Raw genomic sequence first — 25,658 nt, forward strand, 5'->3', positions numbered from 1 at the left:
TGTGTGCTTGTGCATGTGTGTGTGTAATTCACTAGTAATTCACTATATAAGAAGGCTCATAATTATATATTATAGACCAGAAAAGAAGCTAGACTACTGAGCAACTGAGTAGTTCAAATGCTGCATGAGTTCAGAGGTCTTCCCATTCCCAAGATTTTCTTCATTCCAAAACAGAAGATGATAGAACTGTATCCCTAAGTACACTCACTCTTTTTTCCAAACTACATCATGGTCATTGTGTGAGGTAATTCATACTGTATTATAATCCAGAAAACTTTAGAATCAGATATTACCAGGCTATTTCCTTCATTCTCAGCAAAGCATTAATGAAGTCAAGGCACTATTTCAAGTTAAGAGGTAGCATCTTCTTTCTGAATCTATTAATAGAGTCTTAGTTTTTGCTATGGTTAGGTACAGCTCTCTAGTGTGATGGCCTTGGGTTTTTTTTTGACAGCTTCCTCCACTCTACCCTCACATAGATACTCACGCAAATGTTCTATTTCCCCTTTTTGAGACTTGAAATTGATTTAATACCTTAGTCAGCTTTCCTTTCCAAAATAGCCCTTACCAACCATCAAAGTTTTATTACCCTAGGATTAAAAAAAGGTCATGATTATAGGATAAAGAGCAGCCCAAGAGGAGAGATCACCCGTTCAGGTGGAAAACATAGTTATTTATGAGTATTCTATAATTGTCCATCTCTGAAAAAAGTAATAATATTTCTAAGTAGGATTTCACTGTCTCTGTACAATTTCTAACCACAGGCATGATTTTTACTTTCAGTCTGTGACTATACAGTAGTTTCTCCAGTTCAAAACCAAGAAAAATCTCAAAATATAGATAATTTGTTTTATTTTAATAACAAATGTAAGTTTGAGATACATTTGGAAGATGACAATGGAGACAAAACAAACAAGTGGTGATATAAAGTTAAGGGTTCTGGAAAGATTGGGTATGATATGACCAGAAGAAACAAGAAAGATCATAGCAATCATTGATTTCATTCCCTCCCTTTCTCTGGTCCTCTCTTCTTCCTTCTCCTCCCTTCTCTTTCTACCTTTTCTCTTTCTTTTTCCCTCCCTGATGCACTCCTAATACTAATTCAGAAAATAGAAAAGTTATTTTCAAAGTATTTCTTTGTGTGAGAAAATGATAAGGAATAAAACAGAAAGAAATAGGAATATTTATGGAAGTAATGGGAAAAAATGTGAATAGGGAAGAATTTCTTAAATTACCTTTAAAAGGAATATTTATTAGTTAAAACGTGCAATATGGCCCACTTACTAGTAAAATATACAAAATGGCTTGCTTACAAGTAAAAAAAAAAACCAGATCAAAAATTTGCATTCCTTAAAAAGTCTAAATCAACAAGAGTTAAAGTAGATTTAATGGAGTATCACAAAATTTAAAAGAGGACAATTATAGTATTGTTTTTGAAACCAACATATGAAACTGCTTCAGAGCATGAATGAAATTGTCTATGTATCACTTCTTTAACATTTTCTTATTAAGCACCAACTTAAATAAGACTGAACAATGAGTAAGTTCAAAAGATTTAAAGAAAAGAAGTTTGCTTCCTAAACAGTATTATCATTTCTATTCATCTTTTCCAATCTTTTTTTGTTTTGTTTGTTTTTTACTGTGGCACCCACAATAACTTATTTTTCAAATTAATTTGATTCTTACGTCTCACGTATATTTTATTTTTCAATGAAAATATGTATTTTTGTCACAAGGGGTTTTTGTGGGTTTTTATTTAGGATTTCTTTTGGTTTGTTATTTCTCTCTAGTGAAAATTCTTGTCCTTACAGTTGCATAATAACATTTCTGTATTCGGGCCCAAAGTCCAATTATATTTCCGAATATTATTTCTAAATTGTTAAATTAGTAAAGTAGAACATGTCATCCAAAATCCTGTTATATATTTCATGTTGGAAATGTAACTCTCCAAAATAATTATTGAAATTTCTACTTTTTACATCAACACTCTTCCTATTTTCAAGTAATTTTTGAATTAATAAAAATACTGCAATTGAAGCAAATACTAATATGAAGGGGTTAGGACATTCTTTTTTCCTATTCTTTTTCCGGTCTTACAGCTGAAACTATCTTTAGAAATAACATGGCATAATGAAGATTTTGGTGAATTCCATATAGCAATAAAACTATTAAATAAGTCATTTTCTCATGAGCTGAATTATTATCTCCTATAAGACTCTGAAAAAATAAGTTATTGGAAAGAAACTAATTTAATTATTCTGCAATTAGTTTTCAAGTATATCTATCACTTTTAAGAAATTATTACTTATGACAATATCACCACACTTATTTCAGTTATTTTATTACCTTAATATATCACATAACCTCCAACGCAGGCATGCTAGTGATGAACATATGGCCTTGAAACAGAATCAAGGCTTGATATTCAAACTTAGGCCCCAATTGCTTCTAAATGCTTATAAGCATGAATCATCCCAGTCATCTATAAAACAAATGGAAAGAATTCAGATACTTAGTGCAAAAGACTTATCAATTTCTGTCACCTTAAATAGCATAATGAGCCATATGCTAAGTGAAAAGTTTGTATAAAAATTGTGACTGTAAGCCTATTTATGTACCAATAGTTTCATGTTACTTATACTGAGTATGACAAGTATTTGTGTATAGGAAACCAAAAATAGAAAAAGGTAAAATTAAAAGAGCATGTCCTTTAATCATTTATTATTTGTGTAATAATAATTATCACAGGCCAGATGCAGTGGCTGGTGCCTGCACTACCAGCCCTTTGGGAGACCGAGCAGGAAGATCACCTGAGGTCAGAAGTTCAAGGCCAGCCTGGCCAATATGGTGAAACCCCATCTCTACTAAAAATGCAAATATTAGCTGAGCATGGTGGTGCATGCCTGTAGTCTCAGCTACTCAGGAGGCATAGGAAGGAAAATAGCTTGAACCCAGGAGGCAGAGGTTGCAGTGAGCCAGGACTGTACCACTGCACTCCAGCCTAGGCAACAAAGTGAGACTCTGTCTCAAAAAAAAAAAAAAAAAAAGAAAAAAAAGAAAGGAAGAAAGAAAGATAATAAAAATAATAATTATCACAATAATTCTGGAAGTTATGTTTGAATAGTTTTTAAAAGCTTTGAAAAAACTCCAATACATGTATGCAAACTTTTAAGGCTCTATATTAAGAAAATAGCTATAAATACAGTTAAATATTTGTGTAAATAAAAATTTATCAAAATGTCATTCCACATAAAGAGAAAGTAGTCTAAATATCCAATAATGAAAAAAAATTAAATAAATTGCCAGAATACATATATATATAGTAGAATATGATGTAGAGTAATTTTCTCAGATTATTGAATGTTATGGCAGAATTGCTCTAGTGATGCTGTTTGTAAAAATTCCATCACTAATCAACTTTTTCTATGAAACCCATGCAACTTAAAATGGACTCTCTGGCATCTCATGTTAGTTCAAGGATTAGAGCTAGAGAACCTATGATACACAAAATATCTCCTTCTATTGAACAGTGTTTCTTTTCTAATGATACAGTGAGGAGACTGGTACAGGTATGTACTTCAAATAAACATTTGCCCACAAGGAAGTAAGCTTTAAATTGGGAAAAGAATGCTGCTAGGTATGGATAAGAATAAATCTAGGAGTGCTCACTTTGGCAGCACATATACTAAAATTGGAATGATACAGAGAAGATTAGCATGGTCCCTGTGCAACGATGACACACAAATTCATGAAGCGTTCTATATTTTTTAAACCTTAAGAGTTTCTGCACAGCAAAAGAAACAATAATTAAGGTGAATCGGCATCCAACTGAATGGGAAAAAATCTTTTAATATCTATCCATCTGACAAAGGGTTAATATCCAGAGTCTACAAAGAACTAAAGCAGATTTACAAGAAAAAACAAACAAACCCATTCAAAAGTGGGCAAAGGATTTGAACAGATACTTTTCAAAAGAAGACATATATGAGGCTAAGAAACATATGAAAAAAATCCTCCTCATCACATGGTCATTAGAGAAATGCAAATCAAAACCACACTGAGATATCATCTTACACCAGTTAGAATAGCAATCATTAAAAAAATCAGGAGACAACAGATGTGCAAGAGGATGTGGAGAAAAAGGAATACTTATACACTGTTGGTGGGAGTGTAAATTAGTTCAACCACTGTGAAAGACAGTGTGGCAATAGCTCAAGGATCTAGAAATAGAAATTCCATTTGACCCAGCAATCTCATTACTGGGTATATACCTAAAGAAATATAAATTGTTCTATCATAAAGACACATGCACATGCATGTTCACTGCAGCACTGTTTACAATAGTAGAGACAGGGAACCAACCCAAATGCCCATCAATGATAGACTGGACAAAGAAAATGTGGTACATATACACCATGGAATACTATGCAGCCATAAAAAACAATGAGTTTATGTCCTTTGTAGGGACATGGATGAATCTGGAAACCATCATTCTCGGCAAACTGACACAAGAACAGAAAATCAAACACCACTTCTTCTCACTCATAGACGGGTGTTGAACAATGAGAACACACGAACTCAGGGAGGGAAGCATTACACACTGGGATCGGTGTGGGTGGGGGGCGCTAAGGGATGGACAGCAGGGGTTGGGGAGGCTGGGAGGGATAACATGGGGAGAAATGCCAGTTATAGGTAATGGGGAGATGGAGGAAGTAAACAACCTTGCCAAGTATGTACCTATGCAACAATCCTGCATGATCAGTACATGTACCCCAGAACGTAAAGTACAATAAAAAAATAAAAGAATAAATCTAGGAACACAATATAAAGAACTGAGCAATCTTAGATTACAGCAATCAACAGAAGCAACAGACACACTGGAATGAGTGAGCGCATAAAAGAGAAAAGTCCACAGTGAACCCTGGCAATCACTCTGGCCCACTGAAAGGTGAAGGACCACATTTTATAGCATTTCTACTGCTCACAACCTTTGATGGTCAGCAACCCAAATTGGTGAGCTCACACAAGCTGAGTAGTTCCATGTACCTTCTTCCTTTGATGTTCAAACGCCACTTGTTAGCAACTTGCTGGTATAGAAATCTTCTGTTCTCTCTACCTACTATTTTACTAACTCAACGCAGAAATATTAGCTTACCTGAATACTTTACTGCCTAATGGGACTATTCAGGTCTCAATGTTTTCTCTTAATAGTCTGTAAAGGGATGGAAACATTTTAGTGGTTTATTTACTCACATAAATGTTGCCATTTATCTTTCCTTTATCCTATGAAGGGATCAAGCTTACAATTAGATTCAGTCTTAAATAACATTTTTAAAAAGACTATTAATTAGCCTAATAGCAGTCTTACCTGCTTCATTCTAAGGTAGTGAGAAGTCTATTAGGAATAACTGCAGAAGGCTGGGTGCAGTGGCTCACGCTGGTAATCCCAGCACTTTGAGAGGCCGAGGTGGGTGATTCACCTGAGGTCAGGAGTTCAAAACTAGCCTGGTCAACATGGTGAAACCTTGTCTCTACTAAAAATACAAAAAATTAGCAGGAAGTGGTGTGGGTGCCATAATCCCAGCTACTAGTGAGGCTGAGGCAGGAGAATTGCTTGAACCTGGGAGGTGGATGATGAAGTGAGCGGAGATGGTGCCACTGGGCGATCCAGCCTGGGTAACAGAGTGAAACTCCATCCAAAAAAAAAAAAAAAAGAAAGAAAAAGAAAAGAAAAGAAATAACTGCAGAAAATTAATAAATTAATCAAGGGTATGCATGACATTTGTCAATTCTCGTCCAAACCTTTGGTTTCTAGAAACATGCCCCGTATAGAACTCTGCATCCATGTCAAGAAAAAAAGTATAATAATTAAACAAGTACAAGTTATGCAGTATGTGAAATGTGCAAATATCATTCACCTGAAGAAGTACAGCATTTTTACAGCCATTTTTCTTAACTTTGGTTTATCTAATATACTCGGCATTTAAGAAGCAAGTGGTAGGTAGAAGAATGTTATGCTCTGCAAAATGTTGCATAACATAGTTTTGAAGACAAACAAAAAATCTGTTAAGCCTCAAAAAGTTAATGTGTAAATAGTGACATATTACAGAACTTTCGAATGGATAGGCCTGTACAAAGGCCTATCACTGAATTATTCAAATAAGGCAGATTCGTCCTCCAGTGGTTAAATGTCATCCCCCAGTTATGCATATATTTGAGAGTAAGACATAAAAATTATGAACTAAGAGTTTCTGTTACTTATCACAGACTTTGTCATATTTTCTTTATTTCCTACTATGGATTGCCACTGATGGTATAACTCTATTCACTTGGGAAATCTCTCTCCCTAGACACATGTGGAAAGTTTAACAAGGCAGGACAGGTGGGCATTTGAAGTAGCACTACTGGGAGTTCAGACCTTGACTTCATATCTGATGCAAGTGCTCAGTCCCTTGGTACCTCTTCCCGTGTCCATCGGTTTGAGTGACAGTTTTTCTCCACACAGAGAAAGATGAATTTTACACTCTATAGAAATGGGAAAACAAGTCCCACTGTTCTTGAACAGGTACACAACTTCCTAACACTGTTGCTAATTGAATGTTTGCATGTGCACTTTACTTTCAACCAAAGAAAGAAGCATTAGCTAAGAATCATTTTTGAAAGTTAGGTTTTTATTTGTTTATTAATTATTATTATTTTAATCTCTGAATACAGAATTACATTCAATTTGCTGTCACTATCATTTTATTGATTTGCTTATGAGTACACGTTATATTAATGGAATAAATAGTATGTCAATGTTTGTATGAAAATCTGTTTTTAAAACATCATTTTTATCTATTGAACCTCAGCATTTGCAGGTTTCCTCTTTAATTAATACTTTTGGCTATGGTTTTCATGTGATTATTAGGCATTTCATTTCAAAGGCATTTAAAAATTTGTGACAAATTCATCATTTTAATGAAATTTTAATAATCTGCTTTATTACATGTAGTGTAGCAGTAGCTTATATAGTAAGTTACTATGCATTTGTCGAGGCTTATAAGTGACTGATGTGGTATTTAGAAACTAACATAGGAAAAAACATTCCAAGTCAACTCACTTACATAATTATAATTTAAATCCAATTTACTTACTATTCCTTAGCCTATAATAAAATTTTAAGCAAATTTTGCATATATACCATTATTCATATTTTAATTTGAAATAGACTAAGTAACTACTAACATTCAATTTTAGACAGAAATATTAATAAATGAAGAAATGCCACTAGCAACCTGGATTCTAAAATATCAATAGATATCTGGCCACAATTTCTGGAAATCATGCTAAAGAAAAAAAATGGTCAGAAGGAAAGTATGCATTTAGCATCAAAACTGAGGTGACTTTACAAATCCTGTCATATTTCCCTCATCAAATTGGTATGTGACCAATTAGACAAGAAATTGTCTCCATGAACTCAGGAATCTTTTGTTTTTTGTTCACTTCTGCATCACCAGAAATTACTAGAATTTGTAGCACTTAGTTATCCTCAATTAATATTTTCCGAATAAGTAAATACAAGTTAATTCTAAATAATTTCAGTGCATGAAAATGAGCTACTTCTTGGGATATCTCTATCTACATATCAGTATACCTATATTAACATTGAATCTATCTCTATCTAATCACCACATCCTCCCAAATGTGTAATTCAAGTTCTGGCAGATTATTTACTGAGTTTCTTATGTAACACCCTCCCAATTATACTCCACCCCCTTCCCTAGCTTTTTTGGGGGGGAGGGGATATATACATACTACACATAATGGCAGGCTTTTCTACTTCCAAATTTCTTCCTATAGTTTTGTGCTAAAAAAAATGCTGGTTATGGTTTTCCCATCCTCGTTTCTTTCTATGGAAAGGTCAGTAACAGACACTGTGGGTGGAGGAAAAGGATATAGGACAGGCACTCTCAGGAAGCCAGGGTGTTGTGGGCCTGGACAGTCCCAGTCACTAGAGGGTCACACACAGTCAGAAAACTGCTTCAACTTCACATGCTCTAAATGGTCTGAGCCACTAATATATGAGCAGTGTAGAATGTTAACAGTAATCAATTCATCCTAGAACAGAGTTCTAAAGGTTGAATAACGTTCAGTCACTTTTTAAAAGAGAAAAAATTTCCCTTCAGTATTTACTTAAAACTTTAAAAATGTTTAAGGGCTCATTAAAATGTGCAAATATAAACTTAAAAATAAAATCATTAGGTTATAGTTGCTATCACTACAAAAACAAACGATTTTACAGAATTAATACAAACAAACCTACAGAGCCAATAAAATTCAAATTAACAATATTAATTAATGTGACAATTCATGGTTTTTTGACACTAAAATGATACTTTAAATTGTTCTCTGATATTACATGGGAAATTTTCGAGTTTAACACGAAGTAAAGATTCAATTCTCTTGCAGTTATTCTATATTGAAAAGTCTATGAAACTTTTATATCAATGAGCCTAATTTTCATTTGGGTTTCACTTGGTTGTGCATCATTTACAAATTTTCTGGCTCCGTTACTTTACCTTTACTCTGAATAAATAATATTTAAGTTAACTGAATCTGAATAAAATGTTACTTGGAAACAAAGCAAGAGGCGATCTAAAGAAACTGCATATTCTTTCAGTACTCAGATATAGAAAATATTAATTTTTAGATATTTGTGGAAGTTAAAATATAAATCACAGTCACTCCAATGAAGATCTTTAGTGATTGAAAACTATGTCCAGAAAACCCATTTTGAAAAATGATACTAAATTTAAGCGTAGTAGAATATTTCACTAAAAATTATGCCACTTTGGCATAAGGATTATTTTGTGCTGAAGGTAAACAATATGAAATACATATCAAATAAAATAAAATAAAAGCCCTCTGCCGTTCCCCTATTTGACTAAAATTAGGACTTAAATTTACAAAGATGTCCCTCCTCTCCTGGCCCCCATAAAGCACAAAAGTTGAGCATAAAAATCTTCAGACCCTTATTGGCCTGGAGATGGCACCAAAGAAATCTAAGTAACACACTTTACTATCTAGGCTTTATCCATCACTTGCTCCCCCATTTATTTAGCCTACCACAATTTGCTCCTTTTCCATCTTGTCACCTTAAAATTATATTGTTCTTTGTTGAAGATGTTCTACATGCCAGAGTTTTAAGCATCTCTTCCAGATTTATTCAGTTTCCCCCTTGGATGTCTTTTATGTATGCAAGAAGTATGTATACATGTTAATAAACTTCTGTTTGCTTTTTCATTCTTGTTAATCTGTCTTTTGTTACAGAGGTCTCAGAGCTAAGAACTCAAAAGATTAGAGGGTAAATTATTTTTATATCTCCTACAAAGTCAATCTCTTATTTTAAAGACTAACCGACTGAAGTCCTAGCAAGCAAGGTTATTTACTCAATGTGGTCTATTTCTGGCACAGGTGGTATTTGAAACATGGGTCCTTATTTATCAATACGGGTTCTTTGAAATTTAGCCTGATATTTTTTTCCCCTGACAGGTTTATATAGATTATGTTGACTAAAGGTAATGAATCTTAAAATATACCAGCTATAGGGATATTTTAAATTCTTGTTTTATGTTAACAGTTACCAGATTTTGAGTTAGAAATGTCTTCAGTGCATTTTACTTCCTTAAATGAAATATAGGCTTGAACTAATTAATTATTGACATGATAACTCTTTAGTACCAATTTAATGAAAGGTTTCTAAATGTGCAATAACTTGGTTTATATGCTAAAGTCATGAGATAACTGTTCAAGAGTTTAACCATGTTTTATTTGTAATTCTTTATACATAGACATTTGAAATTCTAGGAAAGTCATTTATGTTAACAAAGTTTAACTGAAAAGGCAGGATGTATTCATGTTTTAATAATGTGGACATTTTTATGTGTGTGAGCAACTTTCAACATCATTTGTGTTTATTGGTTTGCTTGTTTTGCTGTAGACACTATGAAACATATAGAAATGGCCCTCCTCAATCCCTCAGGAACTGAGTTGCCTTAAACATTTCTGGATATCTTAGGAAAAAAATAAATAACTAAAAGGAAATCCTCAGTGTGTTTTGAAGGAAACAAAAAATTAATAGCTTGAAACCAGCACTGTTACTGTGATACCATAGATATGTATAAAAATTTCCATACAACAAACAATTTATGACTGATTTTCCAAATGCCACAATTCTATTCATAGGCTGAGACAAGGCAGTAGGTATTTTTAATTTACCTTGTATAACTTTCCATTTAAAATTTTAGATCTGAACAATTATAAGGGAAACTGTTCATCAGATAAGCAAAATCAGATATTCTTTGCTCATAAAATATCTTCTTTTCCTCTGGATGGCAAAGACTCAATCATTATTGTTTGGACATCAAAAGGAACTAGCAATTGGGAAAAGCAAATAAAATCCAAGTATTCCTTATCTTACCCTATGAAAAAAATTAGGGGCAAATTATCAAAAAGAAATAAACTGAAGTGATTTCCTGAAGTTGAAATTTTCTGATAACTCTTCTCCAGATAAGTGAAGTTTACAGTTACCTATGAAAATAATTTGTGTCTTCTCTGAGGAAAGAGGAAAAACATTGAATTCCAACATCTCTTACAACTTACTTGCAGCTGTGTTGTGTGTGCAATTTTAATTATGTGATTTCTGAAAAAAAAAGGGGGATAAAGGAAAAACTTACCAATTTACATATATTTACTCAAAATTCTACAAAGGTATAAAATAAAGGAAAATGACCATTGGAATTCTTGCTGCCTAGCTATCATTTGATTCTACAATTTAGAATTACACAATACATAATCATTTCTGTATTGTGTTTGCCATTACCTCCACATTTGCTTTGTTATATCTTTGTCTCTTTTAAATAAGAGGAGAAGAAATACAAAAACTAGAATTGAGAAAGGATTTTTTGTTTTTAATCCTACAACTGAAGTCTTATTAAATTGTTAGGCAATAGGTATATATTCTTATTTTGCAAATGTACACACTTGTTCATTAAAGTCATTTAAAAATATGTGTAAGGTATAAACCAGTTCTATCTGCCATGACAAATCATGGACAAAATATATAAAATTCCTGCTCTGAGAGAGTTTATATTCTAATGAGAGGGGAAATTAATAATATAGAAAGAAAATTTAAAAATCAACATTTAATGAGAAACTATTGCCACTAAACACAAGTATTATTAAAGCTTTCTCTGTAACATAGACAGAAAATGAACTTAAAAGTAAAAAAAGAAAACTAAAATAAGCAATAACGACCTCTGTTCATTGTCTTAAAAGTTCATGTTCTCCTACCGAAAAGGAGGACATTCGTCTTTAATCTTATTTTGTAGTTTTCTAGATTGGAATGGCATCTTCAGAATATTTCAAGTACATGAATTAATTTATATATCACCAATGTAATTCAGTAAAATTAAATATGACAATAGTTTATCAAGGTTTTGTTACAAGAAAAACAACAATTTGTAGTTGATAAAGACCCTGCAGAATAAAAGACTGATTGCAATGCTGAATAATGCATATCGCCTATAGTACTAATTAACCTTGTACTCCAGGAAGATATTACAGAACAATAAGGCTAATTTGAATGTGGTCCCGCACTTTTCCCTATGGCTTGTGATTATCACCCTTTAGAACACGTAAAATTTGATTTTGTTAAAAAAGAAAGATATCTTTGTTATTGCTTTTTATATAAAATAATGAAAATAAAATTGTATTATTTAACATTATGCTTTTTCCAAAAGGTAGACTAAATGCATATATACAACAGTTATATATGTTCTTATTTGCAAATATACATAGTTGTTCATTAAACATTAAATTGAATTCATTTAAAATATGTTTACACACATATATGTAATATATATGTGATATGCTAAGTATAAATAAATTTTAAAATAATATATTTTAATAATCAGTTTGGAAAAATATTGGGCAAAATTTTAACACCTGATCAATCCACTAGACTTATAAATCTCTTTGATTTATATCCAGGTTTTCCATTTACATACCTAAAAGTTATTCATCTTAAAATAACAAAATAAACAAAATGGATAAGATATAAACAAAACCTGACATGAGAATATTTCCTTCCAACAGAAACTCATCACCTTTTTCTAATTATAATGTGCTTCTCGTCTGTGACTAAATTATTGTTTGATGGACAGTAATAGGGATGTCTGAGAAAATATATCTTAATGTAAAATGCCAATCTTTAACATCTTAACTATGGAATTCAAATGATAATTTAAGTATATTTTTAAAATACAAAATCATATTTCAAATTTCTTTTCCAAAATTCTCTTGCACAAACTTGATGATAAAGACCTTTTTAGATTTTTTGAGTGGCATGACACAGCTCTCTCAACGCCTCAGAAATACCCAGATGTGACAAAGCATAACCTATACAAATCAACTTCTCCTTTATGACATATTTGACATATTTAAAAATAGCACAACAAACAAGAGAAACCAGTATGAACAAACACTGAATACCAGGTAGAAAATGGTCTCTAATACCTTTAATATTAACACATTTTAAATGAAATTTAACACATTTTAAATGAAATTTAATATTAACACATTTTAAATGAAAATATTACTATTATAGTTCATAACAACTTTTTTAATTATTAGAGTTTGTATACATGTAAATTTTAATGGAAATATTTTGTATTTGAATCAGTCTCTTTTTAGAAGATTAAAAAGGATCAAGTGCCTAAGTGTTCTTGAGATTTTTTTAATTTTTTGTAGGTCATCGAAATTACCTACAAAAATGTTGTTTAAAATCTTCCTATTTAATTATTTATTTGTTACCCAATTAATTATTACATATACAGCTGTTGTTTTCTTTTTAACTGGTTTGTAAATGCCTTGGTGAGAAAACTGAGAAAAAATTAGGAGGGAGGATATGCTGTTCTCTCCATGACCACGATCTTATAGTAGTTAAGAGCAGAGACCCTGGCAGATATGGCCTAGGCTTCCATCCAACTCCACTACTTTATAACTGTTGTCTTCATTACCTCTCTCTGTTTTTCACTACCTGCATGCATGCATGTGTATGTGTGTGTGTGTGTGTGTGTGTGTGTGTGTGTGTGTGTATCCAATTACATAATAAATATAATGTGCTTAGAATAGTTTGTGGCATATAGACTTTGATATAAAAATGTTGGAGATGCAGTTATTATTATTATCAATATCCTATTATCATTTTTAATTATAGAACACAAAGATTGAATTTATTGTACAAAAAAAATGCTATATACATTTAAAAACTATTCATGAGCCAGGCTATATATTTTTATATTATAATAGAAGCATCCTCTGCCCTCTATTTCTGAGTTAACAAAATGAAGCATCTTCGTTTGGAATAGGCAAAAGCAATAACAGCCAAAATAGCTTTCTCTTAAAAAAATTAAGGTTCTCTCAAAGAGTAAAGATATTTAAACGAATTGAATTAATTTATATTACAGAAAATTTATAATGGAGAAGAAAAAGAGCAGGATATTAAAACAGGGTGTAAGTAGAAGAAATGAAAAAAAAAGTAACTTTAGAAAAAGTGGTAAGAATTGGAGAAACGGAAAAAAAATCAGATAATAACCAGGTTTTAAATCTTACCAAGGAGTTGAAACTCAGTTTTTCAGGATCCGATACCACTTAGTGAGAAAAAATATTTCCCAAGAGTGTTTTAATTGACCTTAAGAGCTAAAGTAGTCAGTGTTTTTCTGAGTTGAAACAGGATATATTAACTTTATTAGTAGACAAGCTGAAATGGCAGGATCCAAATAAAATGACATCTTTTTCTTTCCAAGAACAAAGCAAGAAAATTTATTTGGGAAAAACAAAAGAAAAAAAAAACAGAAAATCTGAAGATTATTGGAGATTACAGTTACGTTTAGCTGTGTATCTCTCCTTTGCATTCAGAAAACATGAAACATCTGTTGTAATCAGTGCTTATAAATCTACAACTCTAGGAAACATTTAAGATTATGAATTAGAAACTGCTTACACAGGAGAAAGAAAAGGAACATACATTTTTCTATAGCAGTAGGGACATACACTCCTTTTCAGGCCTTCTTTTAAAACTAGTAATATTTATCATCTAAAACTGGAAAAAAAAATACCTGCAGCCTTACTTTCTTTTCTACACCAAATACACGAAAAAATACAATAGTTATCATCTTTGTAATATCTTCTAAAACTAAAGAGAAAAAATATGAGAAAAGGAAAGAGACAGAGAGAGTACACATATGGAAATTGGGTTTGCAGTCAGATTTTCCTTCATTACTAAATTATTTAAATACATAAGTAATGAGAAAATATAAGTAAATATTGACAGCATTTGATTGCATATGTTATTCTGAATAATATGAAACCAGCTTTTGTGCTTTAAAATGGTCATATATTGGCAATTTCTTAATTGTACTCAATTTAATATAACTTTTCCCAGTACAGCAAGTATTCAAGTTATAAAATAATTGGACAATCTTACATTCATTGTGATATTTTCCATCTTTCTGATGCCATGTATAAACATATATACAGTCATATGAATAGAATTAGTTCTTTTTATATCTTCTTTTTATACAATTATTAGCAAATATTTACCTTTGAATTTGATTTTTTAATATCACTTTTCTTCATGTCAGTGCTACAATATTCTCCATACTTGTCCTTTGGCTTTATATTTCTTCCCCTGTAGTTCTAGTAACTGAACTTTATCTACCTTTTCAATTAAAAACTAAAATGTGGTACATTCTAAAATGTTAGATATCCCGGTATGGTTTTTTTTTTCTCTCAAAGCTAATATATATTTAAGCATAACAAAGCTGTATTTGAAGCTAACTACTGACTCAAGGTTCTTGGAAATCATATTTAGTCTACATTAATCTCATTTATTCCCAATTATAAAATAAAAACAACAGTATATATCTGGTAAAGTAATTGTGAGGACTAAATTCTTTTCTATAGACCTGGCATGCAGCTGGGTGAGATAATCCATGGATATGAACTTTCTTTTTTCTGAAACACTTCTGTTCTACCCATTAGAACATAAGGACATTTGTCTTCATTATCAGCATGATGGATTCATTAAGATCAATCATCAGAGAAGTAGCAATTATTTTAATTATACTATTTTGCTTATAAAGACATTTTTATTTTTGCTTTTACTTTTAATTGTCATTGTGTTGTTTTGTGTTCTGCTTTTTTTCAGCTTCCCACCATCAAGAATGACATGAAACCACTTCAAACTGAAAGTCTCCTCCAGTCAGAAACCGTGTACCTGCTAAGTGTGTAATTTCGGAAGTGATGGCAAGATGAAGAATCCTTTAGCTTCTTTATTGTGGAGATGAAAAATCTAAAGATCCAACCAGGTTCATGAGGTACAGAGGATGCTCCCAAGTCAGAATCCTGACAAAGTCTCCTCTCTTATACAGTCCAGTTTTGTTTTATTGCTTCCATACCACACCTCCAAACACAACAAAAACAACAAAACAAAACTTGAATGCAAATGACACTTTAATACTCCAAAGGCCAAAACGTGTATTAAAAAACAAAATCTGTACTATTTTCAGGAGCAGACAAGGCAAAGCAGCTGATGTGTCTAAGAATGTACAAAGCAAAATGTCAGAAATGAATTGAGAACTTTTAATCTATGGACACAATCTCTCTCTCGAATACAACATGTATGTTGAGCTTATGCCAAAAGGTCCCCCGACCCCTGTTTGGATGTTCCCATTAAAAAGTGTAGTTCGGTTCCTGACTATTCATTGAGCCTAATTATAGGGCCTCTACTATCTAGAATAAGAGCTTCAGAATCCTAGACCCTCTTAATGCATTATTTGCTTTGCTCACTCAGTCTTGCTTTGCTTGTTTGTTCCATCTTCCTGCTATTACATTTTCTTCCTTTCTGGCCACCTTTCCTTTTCCTCAGTCTGAGGTCTGAAAATAGGGGCTGAATCTCTCTTCTGTAAAGACAACTCTGGTAGCTCCCGAGTCTTTCTGGTGTGCCTCCCTCTCATGTGCACTCTAGTGCAGCTCCTACAAACGATGGATTAAGCTCATAGGTGATCTAAGTCGAGGTGACATAATCAAATCAATTCCAAATGCATTTTATTGCAGAACATATAATACAAAGGTATAGACTTTGAAACAAACACACTGCATTCGAATGTCAATTTGCCACTTTCTCGTTTTAGTTTGTGTGATGTTAGTAAGATCATGAGCTTTCAGTTGCCCCTGAAACGGAGGCTTGCAGGATGTTGTCAAGCTTAAAAGAATGAATATGAATGAAACATTTAACAGTACAGGCATATAGCAGGTTTCTTTGCATATGTGTCAATCCTTCTTCTTGCCTTGCCATTCCAATTAAAATATCCTGACAATTCTGATATTCAGAATCTTAGATCTTATTTCTTGGGATCTCCATTATTTCTATTATATTATTGCTTTTTATACTCCACTTGAAAGTCAAACTATTCCCGTTGGCCCACTTTTGTATTTTCTAGGAACAAGCTCCTTTTCTCCTCAGCTTTCGTTCCATTTCCTGTAACTGCAGATGAAAATAACTATGTTCTCCTGAGATCTGCTCAGGGGAACACTCTGGCTGGTCTTTCCCTTGATGATGACAGGTTACCCTTGGCTAAGACTTTCCCCTTCATCAGATTTTTACCAGAAGTCAAAGTTTTCACCTAATGCCCTGCTTCCTGAATGCTTAATTTCTTATACCCTGAGTTCCTGATCAAGGTGTTTTATTAACAGTGTCTCTATTCCTATAACATATATTTAATTACTAACAACATGCCTCATTGGTCTGATTTATTTATCTTTTAAATTGAAATTAAAAATGTTCACACTTACACTCACACCAACAACTCTTAGAAAGCGCGTAAGTCTTTAAAGGCCTTGCCATGAGTCGCTGGCTTGGTCAGACGGTACCAGGTTGAGCATGCTCCTATTTTCCACTGCTCCAACGGCCAAGGTGGTGGCAACAATACCAACAAATGTTAACACTAAAACAAAAACAGAAGCAAACAAAAACCCCCAGCACTTTGTCTAGGATTTTATCTCATTGAAATTTGAAATTGCTTTAAACTTTTAAATCTAACTAACTTGTATCAGGGATTTTCTTTGTGCCAAGTATGAAGCTTTATGAGCCTCCAATCTTTAAAATCTAATCCAGGTTTTGAAATTATAAACAACACATTTATTGTGGGAGACAGTGAACACATTTTTTAGCATGAACTGATTTCTAACATTATTTACTGAGAGCAATAAGAATTCAGGGCCTGGTAATAAAGTACGGAAGAAATCCAACCAAAACTTGATTTCTTTCAGTGTTACTTGGTTAAACTGCTAACAGACTTTTTTTTCTCTTGTTCATGATGGGAAAACAAATTCTTGCTCTGGACTTAAATTCACTTTTACCTGTAGAAAGAGTGGAGTTCCCCCCAAATTTAAGTACATTATTCTATTGCTGCTAGTCTGTGTGGGCCTTGAGGAGCACAACCTCACTTAAATGGGCTCTATTATTACTGTTTAAGTGCCCTACCCACCTCCCTCTCCAACCACTGACTGTGCCAAAGAAAGCCACTGCTGTCGCAAAACAAGGAGTCTTCACTGTTGTGACATTTCATTTATCTGGGCAGCAACATTCTTGAAAGGCGACTTGCCTAGCTCTAAGTGAAGTATGGAAGACAATCAAACGTGGTTAAGCAAACCAGTGTTGACATATTAAATCATGCTTGAACCAAGAGAGCAAACACAGACGACACACAGAACCTTCTAAGGAGAATTTAAAATAAATAAATAATACAGGTCAGTCTGGTTCTAAAAAAAGAAGCTTTTAGCATTGGAAAATATTGGGAATAGGTGAATATTGAAAAACTGTTCACAGGACCAAGTAATTACGTGGCTTTTAGATTGTGAGGCATAAAAGTAGTGTGGGAAAAGGAAGCCTAAGGGAAACACGGGAAACTCTGGTGAAATCACATCACATGACTTTTCCAACCCATAAAATGGAAAATAAAACTTTGATAGTCTCATTTTTTATTTGATCTTAGATATGTCCTAATGGAATCCTTTCAAAATGCTTTGAATTCATCAGAGGAAAAGCTCTTATGCATATGGAGTAGTGTATTATGATTCTCCTTTACAATCACACAGCAGGAACTTTCCAGCATTCATTCTCCACATCTGATTACTGCTAACAATTCCATCAAAGAAATGGAGTTATCCATCAGTCAAATTATCATTTGCTCTAATTATTACTTCCCCGAAACTAGGGTTCTTCTTTCTTTCCTTATACCTTTTCTTTTATAAACTACACCTTTACAGTGCTCAAATGAGCAAGATATCTTCAAGATCAGAAAAGATCAAAGCATATCAACACATCACTTTGTTTCTTATAGATGAAATACTACTGGTCAGCCATAAATGCAGACAATGCATTTAAGCACCAAAGAGAATCAAATATTTAAAGATAAGATGTGATCCACACACATGACGAGAAATAATAAAGGATATAAAAGCATTTTAATGTAATGAAAACCAGTTATGAGATCATGTATAGTTTAGAATTCACTTTTTTATTGTTATTGGGAATTATATCCTTCCTAGAAAGAACTATGACAGGGTTAGTAATTCCATGCCTTCCTGCTTTATAATAATTGACATGTCTTTCAGGACTATAGTATGAGTTAAATTTAAAAGCAATAGATTATATAAATTCAGTAAAAGGCATACTTTTCTATGAGTAGCATAAGTTGGAGAGAGACAGAGAGAGAGATAGAGAGAGAGAGAGAGAGAAATTAAGCTACACTTGCTATTAGATAATTTTCTATGCAGCATTTTAAAGTGGGTAAGTAGATTTCTCAAGGTTAATCCATCTGGGGTACATTAAATAAATCTATACAGATGAAGGACAAAACATTTAACATATTAATCCTAACATGGACCTAGGAAGTAGCAGTGCTTTTTATTCAGGTTTATCATTGATGTAATATACAATTAAAACTACAAATCAACGATTCTGATCAAGTATGATTTACACTGTACTAAGTGAAAAAGTAAAACAAAGGGGCTGAAGTAAAACATATGATTCTATGGCTAAAATTAAAATATGGTGGTTGTGTGATAACGGACAGCTTAATCCCTTCCCCAATCCCCCACACCAGACCTCATTTTCCTTATTAGCTTACTGACCTTCATAAAATTTTCAACTCATATGTTAATTTGTTAAGGTAATGAAACAAGATGTGCTAAAAAAAAAAAGTAAATATGTTATTATCCTGTCTAAAATAAGAATTTTCCTTTTTCCATATGAAAAAAATCATTGTGTTTCATTTGAGTTTTATAATGAAGAGATTATGAAATAGAGCAATATTTGGTTCTATTTCACCTGTATTATATCTTCATTTTTAGTACTATGAAGAAATACTACTAATCTTACTTCAATAACTAGTATTAACAAAACACCTCTAAATTCATGCCTTTTGTTTTCTTTATACAGGTGACATAATTATATTTACTGAGTTCACTCATGAAAAAAATTTAATTTGATCATATCATTTAGAGGTCTTTATGCTAAAACTATTAAAATATAGTTTTGTGTTTGCAAGTTTCACTCATTATTTGTTTCACATTCCTTTCTAAAAATAAGTTTTGTGTTCCCAAGTTTCACTCATATATTTATTTCATACTCCTTTCTCAAAGCCAAGATGCATTTTCCTTGAATTTTTTATTTTTATTTTGTTAAAAAAGCTTGAGAGATTGTGATTAGAAAAGAGGAAAAAATGTACGGAAGTATAGGGGCTTTTTTCCCGAAGTCATGTAAATCATTTTAATTCTAACATTGCTTACAGAAGAAGAAAAATAAAAATTACAGCTTTTCTTCTGTTCATTACAATGATAAAATGACAATGCTTATTAACAGATGAAACTTACTTTACTTGCCAAATTTTTCAGACGGCTTAACTAGTACTTTTTCAGATATTAGCTATTTAGTAAAATAACATGAGTTTTAAATAAAATTAAACGAAATATACCTATGAAAAACATAATCATTCTTTTCTTTTTTTAACCTAATAAAAAACTGTGAATTTAGTATTGGGGGGGATCAAGTAATGGAATTATATATGTTTCATTAATTTTATCTTCCTATGGGTCCACAGTAATTTTTAAAAAAATAAACATTTTGTATTTGGCATTGTATGCCTAGGGAGCTATGCAATTTACAATTTGCGAGTTCTCAGAAGGCTTTCAGTACCAATCATGTGAACGTCTAAGAAAACCTGAAAATGCTTCAGGTACAAACACATAAAAAAAATCCTGATTTAAGTATAACAGTTAGAGGTTCTTGTTATGTTTTGTTTCAACACAAATTCCATTAAAAGTAATAAACTAAAAATGTCTGGGAAGGGCCAATCCACACAGAGCAGAAACAAAGGGAAGGCCAAAGCCTGAAGTGGTAACTGCCAGAGCATATCCTTGGCTGTCCTGCAACCTCCGTGGGATGAGGCGGAACTTGAATTTTAATGCCTCAGAATCCAAGAGAAAAGGCCATAGCCTTGTACCAAGTGAGGAGACCTTCACAGAGACTGAAACTTGAAAATCTGGCTACACCCTAAAGAGGACACAAAGTTAAAAAATAAATAAAAAAGAAAGCTGCCCATGGACACAGTGAGATAACGAAGAGACTGTTACCTGATGACCTCCCAATGGGGAGAAGAAAGCCCAATCTTCAAGAATCAAAATCAGTGGCCTTCCCTGGGTAAGGTTTTGGGGTGCAAATTCCTATTAGCCACTAAAAGCTAAAAACGCATGAATCTCAAATGTTACAACACTTCTCAACCCTGGTTGCATATTACAATCACCTAACAAACATTAAAAAAAATACTGAACCTCTGGCTAGCACCACACCACGATATCAGAATCTCTGCTTGGTGTAGTCAACAACAGCACTGTTCAAAATGATTGTGTTGCACTGTAAATGTTGAGCATAGAAGAATTAGATAAAATTTGGTCCCAATAATGCATATCAGTAAGAGGAAATGCTATATCATGTGAGGAACTCCTCTGGCTCAGTAAGAAAAAGACAAGCATCCCAACAGGGGGCAAAATAAACAAACAGCCAGTTTATAAATCGAACTCATTAAAGCATGAATGGGTCTCTACTTTTTCTCAACTTTTTTGTTTGACTTTTCCTCTAATTTGCCAAATATTGTCTATGTATGACAATGGGATAAAGAAATGATAGTAAATATGTAACTCTCAAGTCATAATGCACTTATCAGAAGTATTATTAGATCTATATACTATCAAAAATCAAGTAATTCCATCTATATGATAAAGTATATTAAGGAATGTCTTGGGGGGGAAATAAATGTTCAACTGATGCACAATGGCTCTAAAAAACATTGACACTGTACTATTTTTACATATGTACAAAGGGATTATGATAAATATATTACTGTTCTTGACCTTATATATTTACATGGTCCTAATTTATCTGTACCTCAGTATCCTAATCTGTGAAATAAAAAAGAAAAACACACTCACTGCAAGAGTGCTTACTTTCAATGCTTCTAAAACTGGAGTGTACATAAAAATCATCAAGGAATGTGGCTAAAATGTAGATTCCGATTTAATATTCTTTGGTAAGGGTGAGATTCTTCCTTTCTAAAAAATTCCCAGATGATGCCAATGCTTCCAGTCCATGTACCATTTCTAAGTAGGCAGACATTACTTGCAGCTACATGAATATTTTACAGGTACAGATTATAACATTTAATATTTCACAGAGGAAGAAAGCAGGGCTCAATCTGGTTTTGTAACTTGACCACAGTTACACACATACCACATGGTAGAGTGAGATTTGAGCTGAGGCCAGCATCATTTTTAAGCCTAATGCCGTTTATTTGCTACACACACAAATACCTCCTGATGCTTTCAGAGATCTATTTTAATGTTTGAAGTCTATTGAATTATTTTATGCAAGTGTTGGCTACTTTGTTTCTTATCATTTGCATTCATTTTTTGAACTATTAGTTCTCAAGGATCTGAGAACTGATACTGAAATATTTGCTAAATCACGCTATGAGTTTTCACCATCAAATTACTCTGTACACACAACTTTTCCCATGAGAGCTGTTCTGATTTATGTTATCAGACTTTATCTTTTGCTCATGTTTGAACAATAAGAAAAGAAGCAAACAATAAAACAAAAGGACCATTTTTTGGTTTCCTGGAACATTTAAATGTGGTGAATTTTAAATATATAAAGCTTTCTGTGAGGTCTTTATCATTAAAATATTTTCCTGATAATTATCATTCTATAAAATGCATTATAATAAAAGGAGCTTATCCAGTGCATCTTATTTTAATAAATGTTTATTATTAAGTGTTTACACAAGTGTGAGACATTTCAACATAAAATATAATCATTAATTCTCCATCCATATGACCATGATGAAACTCAAGTCCATTAATGTTAAGATTCATTTGCACAGTAACAATATGGAACATGTCATCATCATATAAAACATCCTAGAGACCTGCCCAAAGTGAAATTTACAAAGTAGTTATTACTGTTACTATAAAGATGAGGTATAGGATTTACCTGTTACATTTATTCTAAATTAAAAATATATACAACCTCGAGATTTTCACTAGTATACTTTCTTTTATGAGTGAGAAAGTTGGAGAGCAAACCAGATTTTAAAGTTTGACCAGAAAGGAATCATAAGGTTTTCGGTTCTTCTATTTCTTTTGTTTCATTGCCAAGTCCCTGTATTCATCCATTCATATATAGCAGAAGAGTCACTAGTTACTAACTATTATCAAACCAATGAAACAAATTCTTTAAGAAAAAAACTGGTTTTATACTCTCAACAAGTGTAATAATTTACAAATAACCACCAACACAACTCATAAAAAAACTGGATTCTTTCATGTTTGATACGCAGCATTTGACCCTAGATATTTATTAGGAGTTTTCTATCTTTAAGATAATAATAAATGTAGAAGAACAGCATATTTTAGCTAGTAAGTTCTGGAATCATCAGGTCTTTTATTTCTCAGATTTCAATATGCAAATACATTTTTAAGTGTAATTTTAGAAAGAAATGAGACATACATAAAATTAACATATTAAAATGGATTTCTGCACTGGAAGCTCCTCTGTTTGCTGTACTGTTTCCCACACTTTTCATAGTTTTTTCCCCTCATTTCTATTTTAAATGCCACCTTTTCAGAAAAAAACAAAACAAAACAAAAAATACATTTTCTTATCACCGTATCTAAAATAGCACACTTCATCCCTAGGTAACCACACCACCATTAGAAAATTTCATACATTTTAACTGTAGATGTCAGTCTATATGCATGTTTGTATGCATATATATCTGCATTCCTAGGATACAGGAATTGTATAAGCTGGATACAGTGCCCACTGCAATAACAACTTATAGAATAAGTGAAAATGTCTAACCAGAGAGCAAATCTTTCTGTTTTGCACTTCTAACGAAATCTTTATAAAGGAAGTTCTATAATACTTACATAGTTTTATTCATCCAATGGAAAAAATGTGATATTATTCTTTGATAAATCAAATTGCTCAGAAATATACTACCTACTTAAAGAAAACTAGATATTTTTATACTGTAGCTACCCTTTATTTTATGAAGACACATATGCCTATAAATGCATTTTATTTTTAATGAGAGCTATAATAAATAATCTTCATTGAATAAATACAGTGCACTAGGTAGTTTGCCAAAGAATTTTTTATATAATATCTCACAAGATTGGTATGAGGTAGTTAGAGATGAGGAAAGCAAAGAATAGAGAGATTCAGTAACTTGCACAGGGATATAGCATTTGTAAATGGCAGAGGTAGAATAAGAATCGTTTCATTTTTACTCAGAATTCATGTGGTTAGCTGCCTCTCACAAGCAGCATATTTCCCACCATATTCAAGTTCAATCAGTCACATTTAAACATGTACATCTCCTTCATTCTTCCAAATTTATATAAAAATGTTCACTTTTGCAAAGATATCCAGTCCATAAACATGTCTATAGACATATTTTGTGTTAGTGGCAGGTGTGTTCATTTGGGGAGGGGACAATTATTTGGATTAGTGATTCTTAACTGGGAGTGATTTTGCCCCCAGGGAATATTTGGCAATATCTAGACACATTTTTGACTGTCCAAATCAGGTAGTGGAGTGTCCTATTGTGTCTAGAGGGAAGAGCTCAAGAAAGCTGCTAAATAGCCTTCAATGAAAGAGACAACATCCGCCTCCCCACCAGCAAAACAAACAAACAAACAAACAAACTATATATATATATATATATATATATATATATATATATATATATATATATATCTGGCCCAAAACATCCATAGTGCCAGTGTTGAAAAACTTTGATTTATCAAAAAAAAAAAAAAATCTAAATGCAGACTACTTTCTAAAATTTTATTAGAACTAATCTAAAAGTAGGCCAGGGAGCAGCTAAAATGGGGGAAAAAAGAGTATTTGAATTATTCTCTTGTATAATATTTGTAAATGGATGAAATGATTTGACTATTTGATTTCCTTGGTAATTTCTCACAAAAACAGAACACACACACACCAACAAATCACACCCAGGCACCACTGTACTTCCATAATCTCCATCATTTGTTCAAATTTTGAAATTAAAATAGGTTCCTTTTGTTACATATAATAACATGCCAAACAGAAGCAAAAGATCAATCCCTTTGATATTTTTTGGTAATGTGCCTAATTACAAATAACTAGGCACACCAATGCATAATTACATGAACACCTAATACACTATATTTCCAGCCAATTTGTTTCAATCATAAATATGCACCAGAAGTATGAATGATCGACATCCTACTCCCTGCTGTATATTACTATTTCTGAATCAAGGCTCTTTCTTCAAGAGGGTATTTTCACTATATTTTCCTTGCTGTGCAATCATCTTCTAGTTGGACAATTATTAAGTACTTTTTCTCCACAGCCCTTGACGTGTAACCCTCCTTATCCTGTAATTTAGCATGTGCTATATACCTTCTTCACTCTGACTGGTTTTGGCAGTGACCCACAATCTAAATCTCTTTCCTACATTTGATATAAGTTAAACTATAATTATCTAGAGCTAATTTCAAATTACTACTTCATTCCACTAGCAACTGATGAAGATTAGTGGTCTTGCCTTGCATCTGAGTAAGTCAGCAACATAATCACAAGAGAACTCAGTGGGCAACATTTGATTCATGTGAACTCAATTACTTCTGTCAAAAACATTCACTTCAATAAAAGGCAGAAACTTCTAAAATGTGTTTTTGCTAACTATTTTTACTAAAAAAAATGTCTCTCATGAATCTTAAGGGAAAAAATAGCAGGAATTTCATCAGAAATAATAAAAAATACAAGTGGAGAAATATACTTGGATCAATGGATTTGAGACATTATTTGTTTCTGAAAATAAAAAAGACTTCCAAGAAAGAAATATGTAGACTTAAATCAGTTTATTACAGAAAATTTAGGCATATAAGTAAGACTTACAAAAATAAGTGTACACTATATTTTAAGTTCATACAATAGAAAC

At 32.5% G+C, this 25,658-nt stretch overlaps 1 protein-coding gene and 1 non-coding gene across 9 annotated transcripts in view; one reads left to right on the plus strand and one right to left on the minus strand.

The window, feature by feature from the left end:
* Positions 1-25,658, minus strand: part of EPHA5 (EPH receptor A5) — a 343,436-nt gene that overhangs the window by 243,663 nt on the left and 74,115 nt on the right. The window lies entirely within an intron of this gene.
* On the plus strand, positions 3,662-3,768 carry LOC135271958 (U6 spliceosomal RNA). The gene has a single exon (XR_010340080.1). It is a non-coding gene; the product is annotated as a U6 spliceosomal RNA (small nuclear RNA).

Source organism: Aotus nancymaae, unplaced genomic scaffold, assembly GCF_030222135.1.
Source record: "Aotus nancymaae isolate 86718 unplaced genomic scaffold, 86718_ANA_hifiasm-v0.15.2.pri h1tg000006l, whole genome shotgun sequence".
Lineage (NCBI taxonomy): Eukaryota > Metazoa > Chordata > Mammalia > Primates > Aotidae > Aotus > Aotus nancymaae.